The 13116-nt window shown below is 35.7% G+C and overlaps 1 protein-coding gene across 1 annotated transcript in view; it reads left to right on the top strand.

The window, feature by feature from the left end:
- Positions 1-10124: 10124 nt before the first annotated feature.
- Positions 10125-13116, top strand: part of BTBD9 (BTB (POZ) domain containing 9) — an 83312-nt gene continuing 80320 nt past the window's right edge. The window contains exon 1 of the mRNA XM_083114042.1: positions 10125-10259. The gene's annotated coding sequence lies outside the window, so the exon portion shown is untranslated. The remainder of the gene's footprint in view (positions 10260-13116) is intronic.

Genomic DNA, 13116 nt, shown 5'->3' with positions numbered 1-13116 from the left:
TCTAACGCGGATTACAAATGAAGAATATGAATTAAAATCGATAAGATTTGTAGACAAGAAGCACTCGGGTGTCATTTTTGTAATCCCAATTATCATCTTTTAAAAAGCTTTCCATGCTGTAGACCTCTGTAATAGGTATTACAGTTCATTCAAACGAAACGGGAGACAAGAATTTCCACTAAACTAAACCAGAGAGCTTTAATTTGGCAAGTGTTTTACATCGCCCCCGCCTAGAATTGTTTTTTCCCTCGCCTTCTTTTTTTTTCCTCTTTTCCCGTCTCTTTTATGAGGCATCAAATCAGTTTTTAAACACACAACTTTCAAGATATTTTCGCGGCTTTCACAGATTTCAACTTCGTGCCATAAATGCTCATTTCAATCTCATTCATCCAATTTGGCGAGCACTACTTTGCATAAAAGTAATTGTGTTATTTATAATTTAAATAGATGTTCCGAGCGGAGGGAAGAGAGAACATTTTAAAGAGAAAAGCGCAGGCTAAAAAGGAACGTCTTATAACTTACAAGAGCGAAGAAAAAGTAGACTTCGATGCAGAACAGCGAAAAGATGCTTCGCGCGACATCTAGGCGGAAGTTTTACAAATCAGCCTGGCGAGAAGAAAGAGCCGAAAAAAATCAATGTGTTGAAGAAACTTGTATATTTGATACTGATTTAATGCTAGTTTCTTTTAGACGTGTAAAAACAAAACAATATTTATGGTAAAATCATCCTCTTGTTGTTTGATAAGTTATTCAAGCATATTCAAGAAAACAAATGAATTAATTTGTATTGCTGGTAGAGACATCTACCGAATTCTGTGCGAACAAATTGTGAGAACACAATCGGATCCTAGACCTATACTTCTTTCTGGATTGATTTCGTTAAATCAATCAAATAGTAAGATGATGGATTCGGAAGAATAGAATATATGTTTGTCAACCATCAAACGTGGAAATTGAAATGCTTAGGTACAGTGGGATCCATGAGTATTACCGTGCAAATTGTCCACAACTAGTTTCATTCAATTTTCTCTTACATCCTATGTGTTTTTAAGCGATGGATTTTTATGTATGCGGGTGCAGAAGTTGTCAACAGCTTGTTTTGAGTTTTCTTTTAATTCTTGAAGCTCTTATTGGGTCAAATAAAGTGCACGAACATGGTGATGGACAATTTGCACGGTCATACTCATGGATCCCACTGTACAAAACTTTTTACCATCTGCCCAATATTGCAATTTGAAAATACAAAAATATGTTTTTTAAACATTAAGTAAAACAACGACCCATGCAAACTTAATATGAGAATTTCACGTTGGAATATTTAAAATATAGGGAATAATCTAATTTTCATTATTGTTTAAATCATGCAACGACAATAGTAGTTTTACCGTGATTTTCTTCAACAAAGCAAACCAGGTGAATGTTGTCATGATACCTTTGACGAGGCCATACTTATCTTTGTCCATTTCACCGCCTTCTCCGTTGGTTAGGCCGACTTTTAATAGATCAGCCATTGTCATAATTTAGTTGCATTTTATTGTTGACACTGAGAATGAAAATGGCGGTAATGTTACTGAAATGTAGGCAAGATAATGTATAATAGTTAATATAAATATCATTACCGAAGGAAATGTACTTAGTCAAAAAGTTACGTAAGTGTAGGGTATTCTCTCCATAAGAATAAGGAAAGGGTAATGCGCATGTGTTATAGATTAGTAATCCTTCAAGTAACATAAAAATCGAAAAATTCTCTGAAAGGAAAAGAGATCCTGCCTTATTTCCAGCGTGAAATAATACACTTCGTAAATAAACATGCAAAATTTACGTTTTATATGCTGATGGATGGTTCGCGCTTGAATGAGCTTTTCGTCTTAGCACTGGTGCGCTTCCCAACTCTATCTTCCCTGTGTTTCTTTTCCTACACGGGGACGTTTCGCTGATAGGGAAGGACAGGTGAAAAGTTTGTTTTGAAACTGACACCAACCGGTCACGCTGCGTGAAAACATGTCTGAAACGAACACACAACTTTTCAAACACTTTTTGAACGCACTACATGTTTAGAGTATAGGTGGGCTTCATGTGACGTCAGGAAGAGCACAGCCACCATGTTTGTGGTCAATTTTAGTTGTCGTTTGCAACCACGTAGCGTTCATTACATCTGCACGTACTGCACTTTTGTTTTAAATCACGAATGTCTGTGCCAGTATCTCCCGCCACGCCAGCCAGCTTGAATTCCGTATGCTTACAAGAACTAACCTCACTCATGGCTGCTCGAAGCCACAATGCAATAGGTTGTGACGTAGGTGAAACACACCTATTGTGCTGAGAGTGACCAGAAAATTCTAAATCTGCACAAAAGTTTTCGCATTGCAGCTTTTCTGAAATTATATTCATTTTTGGAACACTTTTAGCTCACAAAAAAGTACAATTTGGTGATCAAAAAGAGTTTCATCGTGGTTTGAAAAAGATTCATGCAAAATATGAAAAATGTATTAGAATTCTGTTTTTATTCTTCTTAAATTCAGTTTTAATTGTACGCTTATATTCTGGCAACACACTGCTGGTATTTTCTCCCAAAGTAGTAGTAATTGTACGTTTTTAAAGATCATCTTCAGACACTTAAGACATAACTTAAATATTCTGAAATATGCTGAACGTTTTTAAAAGTACAAATGCAAACTACGAACATGTAAGTGTAACTTAGATTATTTTATTGAATTTTTCTTTAATTCTTCATTTTAAAATTTGTAGGATGTAAATATCACAAACCATGGCATTAGAAGAAAATATCGTAGGACGCACACAAAATGTTGGTGCTTGGTAGTGCGGGGTTAAGGGGGGCAAAGGGAGCCAAATTATCTAGTTACGAGGCTGGCGAATGTTCAGGAGATACAAGGTAAGTAGTGTCTCCCCACAGAAAATGCACATGGACACTGTAATTGAATACGTATGTAGTCTTCGAAAATCCCGGGTTGTAAGGACTTTTTTACAAGAACATTCAAGAAATACCCTCGACAACGCCTGGTATATAGACAACCCAAATAACATTACATTGAAGGATACATAAAAGATAGAACAGAGATAAAGGGGAATGAGTGCCTCGCCTTTCTTGAAATGTAGCAATGTCCCATTCCGCGGTAAATTCATTTATTTACAGCTGCCTACGAACGAGCCTAATGAATTTATTTTCTCGCTCTTTGCAGTATTTTCACAATGTTATTGACATATTCGAGGAAAGAAATCCCAAGGTCAACACACACATGCACACGAAATATCTCACTCGAGCACGCAAACACACAAACGTAGTTGTTATGATTTTAAACATCTCAAAAAACTTTAATGGGAAGAATTATATGCGAAACTCTAGGAACGCATTTATTTCTGACATAGAATACATTTTTTTCTATATTACCCATAGATTGTGTACTTATTGCGAAAAACGAAAACTTAGCATTTCCGGGATTGGCGCATTAATACGCAAGAAAATAGTCTGAGTGAAAGGTACTGAACATTCTCGGTGGCGGATTGGTTATCACAACGCGCAAGGACGCTAGGAGTCCGGGCTCGACATAGATGTTTGTGTTTGTCCTGAATGAAAAAGTGGAGAATTAAGAAAAACTGATATGAGAATGATAGTGACAGGAAAAACTACTGGGTAGGGGTTTCCCCCCTTTTTAAAAATGAGAATGAGTGTTGGTTAGCCTACCAAGCTTTCAACAGCTATCCAGGCTCGATCCCAGCAAAGAGTAATATTTTTGGTCTTTTCTTCGAATGAAGCAGCATGTAATGTTGATTTCTAGATATTTTAACGAAGTGAAATCCGTCCTTCCATTATTTTCTAATAGGTCTTATATCTCTGGAGATGATACAGATACCCCAAGGAAGGGAAGGAGAGTGTGCTGGCTTTATTTATTTCGTCCGTTCAAAATACCTCACGAAACATAATAATATTTAACTAAAATACACAAAAATAGCTAAAAGTGAACATTTCTCTCTACACCAGCGCCTCTGAAATGAGTAATAGAAACATACCACGTCATCGTCTGTTGTGTGTGCTTTCGTCATAGCTTTTGACCTTATGGCATACTTGCGTAAGGATCTGTAGTTCGTAGCTCAATATATGGTCAACTTCGTTCTCTAACATTGTAGACATTACATATTATAACAATACAATCAGAATCCATGAGGTTTGCGAGCGGAAGCTGGAGGGGTCGAATCAGTCTGTCAACAGCCAACTTGCAAATTTACAGCGTTCATTTCAAATAAGGAAAAACCAAATATATTATTATTTTGATAGTTGATAACAGAATAAGGTTCCGTTAATTAATATTCCATAAGAATAACCAAATAAAAAAATGGTTACGTTGAAAACTTGGGTGTAAAATGCAGAAATCAGGTAATAACTTCATGTAACTTTAAAAATTAAGGATTCCACGAGTTTTCAAAATTCAAAATTTCACGAGTAAAAATTTTCCCTAACTTTGACTGACCTTTCGTGAAGGAGATGTGAAAAGGTTAATAAAATGTAGTAACTATTCATCTCAGTATATTAATGATATGAAACGTGAAAAATAAAGATAAAAAAGTGTGACGGACAATGGCGCCCGCGGGGGTGGGGCAAAGGAGGAGCTTGCTCCCCGGAGACATCTCGAAAGCTTCACATAATTCAAATGGTGGAATTGTTGCGCGAAAACATGAATGGGGCAGCCGATTAAATAGTCTTCGTTTTATACAGGGTGGCCCAAAAAAAGGTAACGAAAATTTTTCGGTTGCCTTTTTTTGGGCCACCCTGTATTTTTGCATAGTAAAAAGGACAAAAATACAAAGAAACACCGCCAAGGTATTTCAATACTATGTCAATTTTATGACTTGTAAAATAATAATAATAAAAGGCAAAATATGAGTTCTTGTTACTGAAGGGTAAAGAATGTAATCTTACTCTGCCCTCCAATAATCACTGCTGCTCTCTTAAAAAAAAAAAAAACGCGCGTCCTTGGTGACATATATTTACAAATGTGGTATATCGACTAGAATGAATTGATTGATTTCGTTTACCTTACCTCGCGTTTCATTCACTTTTGGCTAATGGAGAAGATCAGGATGAGTGAGGATACATGAAATTAGTGAAAGTACACTCACAAAAAATATCCACGCTTATAACCTGGATTCGAACTCGGAACCCCTGGGGTCGATGCGCGACTTCGCAACGAAGGTCGGCATATCAAGTGAAGTCAAGTGATATATAAATAATAATAGTAATAATAATAATAATAATAGCAATAAATCAATAATTATTTGATTATTATTTTTACTATTCAATTGAATTGTTGTTTAAGTCCACTTTATGCTAATCGGGACTGTACCTACAGTTTAAAGTGGGATCCGAACCACTGTGCCATGTGCCTCCACCAGGTATCGAAGCTGGGCCCCCTTGATTACAAGACAACGACGCTACCACTACTCCATCGGGGAGGCCTTTTACTATTCAATATTATATCAAGGGCCTTACACAAACAATTCTGGAGACTCCCATGTCAGTCACAAATTTACTCATACTATCTAACAATACCTAAGTCCGAACTTATGTTATCCATGGGCGTCCGGAAGGGGGGGGGGCAAGGGGGGGCCATGCCCCCCCCTGGAAAATGAAAGTCAACCAAAAAATATGCATTTCACACATATAATTTCATTTTAGCCACAACAATATGTGTTAATTATTGCATGAACACCATAAATTCAAATTTAAGCAATGTTTTTTTAGGGAAGAACACTATTTTTGGGGAAAATTTGTCTTCGTTGCCCCCCCTGGAAAAAAATAACTTCCTTGCCCCTCCCTGAAAAAAATCCTGCGGACGTCCATGATGTTATCGCTTATTTATTTTCTCATATTTGCAAAATATGTAATAATTGAGATTGCATAGGGTATGGTAGGTATTGCAGAAGTGATGTTTCCTTGCACTTCAGTACACGCATACCGCTTTGAGATTTTCACCGGAAATCGCCTCAGTCCTTTCACACAAAAGGCCAAACGTTGAATTCACATCTCCCTCACAATCCATCTTCATGTCGCACACACAGGAATTAGAACCAAAGGCACGTCACATGCTTACCATCAAAAGGTCAACTTAGAGCCTGTCATCAAAGTCAAAAGCATGGGTTGACGTCTTTATGTGGAAGCCGTTTAAGGGTGACTCGTGGCAGAGAGTAATTTGCATTCAGGAAACTTCAATATTAATCGCTGGAAACTTCTAATTATGCTCCATTTGTACACAAGAATATCTACACGTTCAACAGCCGGCAAGTATGACATCTAAACTCTGTACCGATAGTGTATCATATGTAAGTGTAAGCTCCTTGCCAAATAGCACCACAAAACATGTCTTGCAATGCGTTCTCTTCGCACAAAATGACGGATTTGAGCTTTGAAAGGACACAGCTCGCACTGACGTTGTCTTATAGACAGTCTTGGATGGAAATGTTCTGTTTTGTAGTTCATGAAGAGCTATGCTCATTTCGGTACCAACGATATGGTTGTGATATTATGTAGAGCGAATCATAACAGTTATTATACATGACATAGAGAGCCCATGGGCGTCGGGAAAAGGGGGGGGACCAGTCCGTCGACCCGCACTGGAGTTTGCACCGTTCAAGTTACAAAAATCAGGAAACTTCTTAGTTTTATTGTTAATAACAGAAATAAAGTTCAGTTAGTTGCTATTCGAACAGAGTAACGAATTAAAAATGAGTTAAATGGAAAAAAATTAGTAGGCTATTAAATACAAAAACCAGTTTATATTTTCATATTCTACCAGTTACATCAAAGAATAAATGGTTTCACAGTTTTCAAAATTTGAAAAATTAGTTTTATATTAGAGGTCACACATGAACTCTATGACTGAAATTTCTTCCTAACTTTTAAAGTTGTTCTTGAATGAGGTGAGTAAAAGTTAATAACAAAATAGAATAACTGTGCATTTGTACACTGACAGTATGTAATGCAAAAAATAATAAAGAAACAGTTGAGCTGGATATTCACTTATCTGGTAGATTGAGTAAATAGTATCCCAAAGGATATAATAATAATCATTATTATTAATAATAATAATAACATTTCTACTATTCACGTTTTATCAATGGACTGCAGCCCCTTCAAATACTTCTGGCGACGCCTATGATAGAGCCAAACATGTATATTCACCGACTTGAAGCTACAAGGAACAGAAGTATTACAATGTGGAACGATAGAAGTGTGAGAAATATCTTAATAACAGTAAGCCACATACAAAAGCAGTGGCCCAGAAAGAGAATATAAAAATACATGATAATCACAGTCACAGATATGATAATGATACCTATCAAATGCAAGTTTTCAAGGGATTTCAACAATACCGAGCAATTCTCTTACTTCAGTTTTATGATACAATTTTCCCTACAAAACTTTCTGTGTTTATTTGCCATATTGGACGTAATTACTCTGTTTCCTTATAGGAGTAGTTATATGTAGCAACTTCGATACATTCTGATTCTGGTTCCAAATGTATGTATTTGCACTTTTATAATGTTTTATCTGTCTTTCTATGATGAACCTGTTTAATTTTGAAATAGAATCTACATTTATTTCTATACTAATACATTAATAGTACAAGTTGTTTTCCAGAAGAATGTATCTTCATTTTTCATAGCAATAAACAGTGTCTAATCTCCTGATTATTTTATTTTACTGATATCATTTCTGAACATCATACCACGATATTTTGGTATATTTCTTGTGAAGAACAATAACAACCAAACTTGAAAAGTACCAGAACCATTCTTATCAAAAATAATAAGGTAAACCGGGGTATTAAGGACCACGGGGCATTAAGGACCGCGTGCTAGAATTTCGTAAAAAGCTCAAAGAAATGCGAAGCGGCAGGCACCAGCCATGTGCACGGCCTGTGATCCTTTTTTGTTTGTGTAAATAGTACTCTGCACACAAATGGCGTGTACGCTGCGTAGTTAAGACCGGGAAACGGAACCAGCCAAAAGGCAGACAGACGAGTGAAAACGCCATGATGAACTGCTGAGAGGCTGTATGAACTTAAAAGCGCATCCTGGAACGTCTACTGCACTAACAGCTGCAGAAGAATCACAATTAGAGGAGTGCTTCATTCTATTTCCTCAGTGGGTTTTTGGGATGAACAAACAAGACTTGTGTGACGTAGTTCAAGATTATTGTGTTTCGAAAAAGAAGGACGTACCATTCAAAAGCGGACCGGTCCTTGATACCCCATTGGCTGGTCCTTATTACCCAGCAAAGGGGCAATTGGGACCATACAACCTACCTTTCAATTCATTTTTTTTTTTTTTTTGCCTTTGCATTATATTCCTACTTCTTTGTGTTGTCATTAATGTAAACTAGAAAATATACATTCCAGAATGCATCCTGTTTGTGTTTTCTTGAACAGCTCCTGATGAATTTCTTCAATGAAATAGCAGTTTGGTGGTCCTTAATACCCCTGTTTACCTTACATGCAGATACACACATATACACTGCTCTAGAGATCCCAGTAAATTTGCTTGCATGTAAATATTTCCTAAATAATTTTATTTAAATAATTTAAATAGTATGTAATACCTGAATAAGCTAAGTACAATATAGCTATGGTTGACCATTAGTACAAGAATCTGAAAAGACTAAAGGGTTCTCCGTTCGAATCTCGTGTAAGGATATTTGTCCCATTGTTTCTTTCTTCAGTTCATCATTCATCCTTATCGTTGTGATTTATCTCGACAGGTAGAAAAGCGACTTAAAATAAAACAAAAATAAAGCCATTCATATCTCAACACAGAAATGTGCTGCAACTTGCCTCTTTGTTATAAATTAAACGTAGAAAATCTGGGAATTTAGGAAGCTGTACTGTTTAAAAATAATAGAAATAAAGTTTTATTTGATATTTAACACTCAGTATTCTCAGGATTTACTTCCACAACTCCAGAACCCTTCCATAAATATGTTAGTTCGTTCGTAGTTATTCTCAATCAGACTGACAAAACCAATGTCACGTGGTCTGAAAAAAATCTTGCAAACGAGAGGGAGAACCGTGCCTGTCGTCCTGCAACCTCAATTCGTGTGCAAGGGCATTGCCTGAAGCTGCTGAACCGTGAAGAGATTAGCGGTTTTTTGAAAGGAAATCGCGAAATTCCAGCCGCCATTCATACAAGTTTTCCGCTTGTCTATCTCAACACATTACGTTTGCTTCAGCGCTTTCTGTCGAAGACTCAAGCTGCTTGCCTGTTCTTATAACGGAAAGGAAGGAGGGATCGCATGGCTAATGTAATAGGTAACTGATTGAGCAAGGAGAATTGGGGAAAGCATTGTAATATGCTACGGCTTCTACCTCACTCATGATCTATTCAAACAAATATAAACTTTATGAAAGTTATACACTATAACGTCTTGTAATCAAGAGATCATGAATTCGATTAGCAGTGAAGCTTAAAATCTGAAAAAAGAGAACTACAGTCAACTGCATACCAGACAAAATGTCCACTACCATGGTCATTTTCTTACTTTAATGTAATGCCAAATTTGAGAAATGAAACCTAAACACCAGCCAACATATGTGACTGAATATAGAGCTGGAAACAATGCTTATTAATATCCTTGCAGAATAATCGTATGAACCCTTGCACTTTAATTAGCATGGAATTGCGCATGAACAAAATAGACCCTATTTAAATTTTTGGCGTTAATTTTGACGATTTATGGACATGACAGTTTATTTATTTCATACGTTACAAGACGTTTTAAGACTAATCGTATTAAATTTGTGCATTAATATTTAAAAGTAACATAGTTTTTTCTTACATTTTTATCTTGAAAACTTGATATTTTTAATAAGCTAGAAACAGGAGTTACCGAAACACAAACGTAATCTCAAACTCAAAAATGTGAGAGAAACTAAATGAGTATATTACGACGAAGGAAGCAAATGAGCATTTCTATATGTAACTTCGTGTGTTCAGTGGTGATATTTTGGATACTTGTATAGTGCAACACTGACATACAGATAGATTTTCGTATCAGTTTTTCTTTATAAGTTCTCCAAACTCGGTATGAGAACTTAAAAGGGCGAATTATTTCAACCTCTATAACCCAATAACTTCGGTCGCAAGACTGCAAATTAGGAAGGTGGAATTTATAAATAACACTCTGGATTAACTATTTGAAAAGGAAAGCTGTTCTGTCGACGCGTTCTCAACAGCCTACTGTAGAGGATGTAAGTGTTCCATTGTTAAAATATTTAGTGCCAAGATGTTCTTTTATTGTAAATGAAGCATATTAACATTGTTAAAAAATGCAATGTGTAGCCTTTCTTTCACTAACATTTAAACCATTACATTGGTTTGATTATCGAGACATGGTATCCATATTTGAGTTAATTGTGTTCAATAGTCTGTTCAAACATAACAATTGAATAACAGTGCAAGTATACCGACATATACGCTCTTCGACCGACATCATTACATACATGCTCTGTTTAATGTTCACTTGTTATCTCTTTGCATTACTGTATGTCATCTTCTTATATACACCATAGATTTATGGTCTTACAACAATTACCGTTCTCGGAACATTTCCTACATGTTATCTATCTCAAGTTGTAAAACTTGCCTTGCAACGTAAGAACAGCTCTTTCAGTGTGGCGTATCAATTGAATTTATTATCAATTGAAAAGCTGGTGGATAAGAATGATTAGAAATATTCTCTTTGCCCAACCCCAACATGTCTTAAAATATGTTTAAAAAGTGGTTTGCATATTTTAGGTAGATTAGGGATTAATCAATTTTGGTATACCTCAATTTTAAATATCATGTACTCACTTTTTATCATTTGACCAAAGTAATAATTAATTTATGCAAAATGGTTGGACATATTTTCCGATTAGCTACCAACTACAATGTTTCGATTGAATCCATTTATGACTGTTCAGAAAACAAATTATTATTGAAGTAATTATTGATTCAGTATATTACTCAACAACTTATGACATGACCGATTTGCCAAAAATGTTTAATCTGAGATAGTATATTTTTAGGGGATGTCAATGCAAATTTAACAACAAAATATCACAAATTGGGCTTTTTAAAAATTTCTAGGGAAGTGTTACATTCGATGGGAGGAGGTTTCTGATAATCCGGTTAAATCACTGCTGATTTGAAAGCAATGGTTTCTCGCTTCTAATTTATTTGTTCTACATAAGTTAATAACTTTATAAAATAAGCTTTTCGTGAGGCATAATTTTACCAGAGGAAAATATTGTTTAATTAATGGTAAATATATAATTATTGTTTTTTTTTAATAAAACAAAGATATAAAATATACGTATTAGTACTTGTACCATACTCTAAAGAAAAATATTGGGCAAGTTAAAATTAAACCATTTACATATTTTTCAAAGTTTTTGCTGTATATTATTTTTAAGCATCAATTTGCCGAATCGTGATACGTACTTACGGCAAAATTAATCCAATAAGGGCGAGATTTTTTTTTATTGTACCGATAAAATCTCTTAATTGATTGATTGATATGTTGTTTTAAGTCCACTTTATGCACAGTAAGGCTAATCGGGACTGGACCTACAGTTTAAAGTGGGATCCGAACCACTTGTGCCTCCACCGGGTATCGAACCCAGGACCCCTTGATTACAAGGAGACAACGCTACCACTGCGCCATCGGGGAAACCCTGATAAAATCTCTTAAATATTCAATGTTAACTCCAGAATATATTTCTTACAAATGTAAAGTTATTCATTAAGTAATTATATTTCTACATAGTTTAGTTCATTGGAAGCATAAGTATGATTTTCACACGAAACTTGGCATTTTAGAAATGGTAATGTAACTTGCCAAAAATCAGTTTCTCTCTTTGCCCAGTTATTCGCTCCAAAACATAGACTGGAAAAGTCAGTAATATATTTTTGAAGTGCCCCTCAAGATGTTTTTACTCTGAAAATTTAATTACGGTCTATTTAAGTTATTTAGCTCAATACTTTCTTAATACTTGGACACACATAATTACTAAAACGTACATTTTGTGTGGCCTGCATACATACTAGACGGAAAGGTTGGAGCCAAGCGTCAACTAAACGAGGAACAACCTGAAGGAAGTATCATGAATGTATTGTAATAATGGTGCAGATGAGAGGAGAACGTTTTATTTTCTTTCATGGGCGTATCCAGCGGGGGCAAGGGGGCACTTTCCTCGCTGGAAAGACAGTGGTGTAAAATTTAATTCTGTTCATTTTGCTTTTTATGCGGAAAGTAAAGCAAATATTATCCCCTTTTCAAACCATTCAAAATATAGCATTGCTCTCCCTGGTAAACTGTTTGACTTTTTTTATTTAGCGTCGCTTTTCTGCTACTTTTTACTAGTCGTAACGATGGGGATGAGTGATGAAATTGATGAAGCGACACTCGCAAAGGACACCCATGGCCAGGCCGGTATTGGAACCAGTCTACGCGTAAACAACGATGTAGTCTACATTTTACACGTAGACTATTTTATACACTATATAGCGTAATCTATGTAAACCACATGGTTGAAGGCGGAAGCTTAATTAAGGGTGCTGTGGAAGTGAAACAGAATTATACAGTATATCAGTTGTTAAAATGTGGGAAGTAATTTGTTTAATCTTCTCTACAATTACAAGCAATTTCTCAACAAAGAAAAATTGCAACTAGGGAATTATTATATTGTTTTATGGGGAAAACATTACTTTTTCCTGACGACTGCCATCTCTTATTTGAATACATTTTAGCTTTTCCCTACAGTTTATGATAGAAAATGAGATAACTTTTTCTGTAAATAGGATTCATGTCACCTGGGTAGGAACAAATATAATTGCAAATGTCACTTTTAGTATAGTTTGTATTGTCTACGTACTCTATGTAAACTAAAGCCAATGTAATCTACGCGTAAATTACGTGTAGACAACGTATGCAGACGTAAACTTATAGCACAGATAAAGATATATTCATTCTTTATCTGTGCTTATAGTCTACGGCACATCACTGATTGGAACCCGGGGCTCCTGGTAGGTATCGTAACACTGTGCTACAAAGGTCGGCGTTGG

The sequence above is a fragment of the Lepisma saccharinum genome, chromosome 28, assembly GCF_977018435.1.
Source record: "Lepisma saccharinum chromosome 28, izLepSacc3.1, whole genome shotgun sequence".
Taxonomy (NCBI): Eukaryota; Metazoa; Arthropoda; class Insecta; order Zygentoma; family Lepismatidae; genus Lepisma; species Lepisma saccharinum.
The sequence above is the reverse complement of the archived record's forward strand: the minus strand, read 5'-3'. Positions and strand labels throughout refer to the sequence as shown.